Consider the following 3,532-nt stretch of genomic DNA (forward strand, 5'->3'; position numbering starts at 1 on the left):
AGATAATCCTTGATTCTTGAAAAATATAGAAACACAGCGGTTCATTTAAAAAAACTCTTTTGTAGATCAAGATATAATGTTAGGTATTGCACTTTAAAATCTCTTCAGACATAGAACGGGTCAACTTGACGTCTAGACCAAATCATTTCGAAGATCGATATGGCAACAGCAACGCCTGGAATGGAGGATTTAAATGCGGCATCTGACGATTCTACTGCTATGACAGAAGATGCTCCATTTCACGACGTCGAGATGGCTTCAACTGGCATCAGGCATCAACATGCTACTCAATAATGGGTTTGATGAAGCGTTTGACTAAGAACTAAAGGCCGAGCTGATAACTGATAACCACCTACTACTGAGTGCCGAGTGCCTCTTTATGCGCGAAATTGACTAAACATACGTTTCACGAAAAAAAGAGTTACTATGTTTGCTTGTCTCTTGTCACCAAGATAAGAATCCGGACCAAGATTCGATAAATCTGTTTCTAAAAATAGATTATAATTCGTATATCTTGTTCATTCCTCAGTTCATCAACTTTCACACAATTTTATATTAGGTTTTCATTACTATAAAAATCCATATAATGCTCTAGAATTTAGAGAAAATTTCGGAAAGATATATTGCCTCACTATTGAAATATATCGATGAAAACACTGGTACCCCTATTGTACTTTTTTCAGGCGGTCACCTTATTGACCAACGTGAAAATTTAGGCATAACTCTTCTTACTGTGGTGTTTAACAAATAACTTCAATACTATGATTTACAATTATATATCCTTGACGGTTGGGTTGACAACCTTAAACTAAAAATAGAAAAGTGAATGTGCTAGAGGTCAAATCAATAGGGGGACCGGATTTTGGTCTCCCTATTGGTAAAGTACTGTAAAATGAACTAATAGGGGTACCAAAAGTCTCCCTATCCGGTATTAATACATATATATATATATATATATAATATTATATATATATATATATATATATATATATATATATATATATTACGAACACAAAGGCAGACCCACAACAAGCATAAATATACACTACGATAAATAAAGACCCCGACAGCCTCGATGACACGGGAACTGAGATGCGAAGAGGATTTAGAACACCTGAGATGTGAGACCTCAAACGTGAAGTCTGTCCTACTGTATGGATGTGAAACTTGGAATGCATCACAGGCATGTATAAGGAGGGTACAGATTTTCGTAAACAGGTGCATGCGTAAGCTACTCAGAATAAAATGGATGGATAGAATAAAAAATGAAGAAGTATGGAAAAGAACACAGCAGAAACCAGTGGGAGAGGATATAGGAAGAAGACGATGGAGGTGGATTGGACACACGCTTAGAAAGAATGACTCAACTATAACAAAGAAAGTATTGGACTGGAACCCTCAGGGCAGAAGATCAAGGGGAAGGCCACGAGGAACATGGAGAAGAATTAAAGAAGCTGAGATACAGAGAAGTGGTAAGACCTGGAATGAGATAAAAAAGTTGGCTCAGGATAGAGAAGGATGGAAACTGTTTGTCTGTGGCCTATACCCTGACCCAGGGTGAAAAAGGCATTGATGATGATGATGATGATGAGATCCATCGCTCGCAGCAGACCGTCCGTCATCCGTGGAAAGAACTCACTCAACAAATCAGAGAAGCTGCCAAAGCGTCCTAGTCCGAGGATTTGGAGGCAATCGGCGATAAGTAATTAACCATCTCCTTACCAGCCATGTTTACAATTTCCCCCCAAAAAATTCACACCCACCCGACACAAAAATAGATATTTCTTACTCAAACAAAAAAGGAACAAGTTCATTCCATACAGAATTTTTTTCACCAAAATGTCTACAACACAATGTTTAGTATTTATATCTGTAATCAAAGCATTTCTTTAAATTTTGTAATGTACAATAGAAATCAGAATGACAAAATTGTTGGTTGTGTCATAGCGAACGTGACGATTTCCCTATGGTTGGTAAGGAGAGAATAAAGAGCGAGGCTCGAACCCTGGACCTTCCGATTCGGAAGCGAGTGCCATACCACAACACCGCACAAACTCAATATTATAGGACTTGTTTAAGCCAACGATTCGACCAGTTTTAGATCAATGAAATAAATGTCACCTGTTTCATTTCTCCCTGTCTCTTTCACACCGTTAATCAACAGGGAATGAGATTAACGGAAGAGTAGCTTTCCTTGATTGGACGTCACCTTACAGAGAGAACGTCATATTGGTTTTGCGCATGCGTATCTCTCGTCCTCGCTATCGGTGAAGTGTCTCATGCCGCTTTCACCGGAAGCGAGGATTTGAGACGCATGCGCACAACCAACATGACGTTCTCTCTCTAATAACTTTCCGCCGGTGACGTCCAATCAAGGGACGCTATTCTTCCGTTAATCTTCCTATAGCGCAATATTCACTAAATGTGTTCAAAGCGCTTTACAAAGGATCCCAGACCAACAGCAACACGTAACATGCAGAACGAGACATGACGCCCGTTAGGCGATATTACATTTTTTTTTCTGACAGAGACAACGTTGTTGACGGCCAGCTACTCATTTTACACCCGAGTACGGTGCGAGAATGTGAGTAAAGAGTCTTTTCCAAGAACTCAACTGTGCGCCGAGCGAGACTCTAACCCAGGATCTTCCGATCCGAGAGCCGCACATTGTGAAGACAGACAGTATTATAGAATTGTACCTGGGTGGGGATCCTGACCTCCCATAGCGGGCAGGGAGGTACATACTGTGTCTTCTATCCCCTTATATATGTTTTCCAACATGCTTTCTGTCTTTGTCTCGAAATGAGATTACTTGGTTTTGTCCTGGCTCTGGCCGGAGTCCTAGCTGGGAGGGAAACAGTCAAATGCATAGTTATTGTTTTGGGAGATGATATTTTTTCCTTGTAAATCATCTCTCATGTATTATTATTTTTATTTTGAATGTATAATGTAAGCATTTGAGTGTGTTCCTCTTTGTTGGATTTTGTGCTTGTGTCTGGATGAGACTTGTAGGTGATTTCAAACTAAGTACATTGGTGGTGTGCTCTTGGAATATACATTGATCCCTATTTGTTCTCAGTTCCCCTTTGTCTTACTTTTTCTTGGGTGCTTTAATTGTAATTCTAGAACTTTTTACTATCCCATTTTCTTCCTTTTTACTGGCGATGATAAAACCTTAATGTGTTGCAAGCGCCGTAAAACCCTTAAAAACAACAAACAAAACATAGAATTGTACAGTTGTCATTTTATTACGTCATGTCCGGTAACGCCAAAAAAGGGCAACAACAAAACGGGAAGGAAGTTACATGAGAATAAACATGGGCAAAACAAACGTAAGGGGCATAACTCTGTCATTACTACTTATGTCATAACAATTACGGAGTTATTTCCCATTCATTACATTCATTCATTCCTTCCTTCCTTCTATCTTCATTTGAGATTAAAAATTAAAAATAAAAAAAGAAGTAAATTGTTTGATTCTATTATAAATGATCGCATTCTTAATTTTCTTGAAACCTATAAAATAATAGGG

This window comes from Berghia stephanieae, chromosome 9, assembly GCF_034508935.2.
Source record: "Berghia stephanieae isolate SIO BIC M18660-M18661 chromosome 9, UCSD_Bste_1.3, whole genome shotgun sequence".
Classification (NCBI taxonomy): domain Eukaryota; kingdom Metazoa; phylum Mollusca; class Gastropoda; order Nudibranchia; family Aeolidiidae; genus Berghia; species Berghia stephanieae.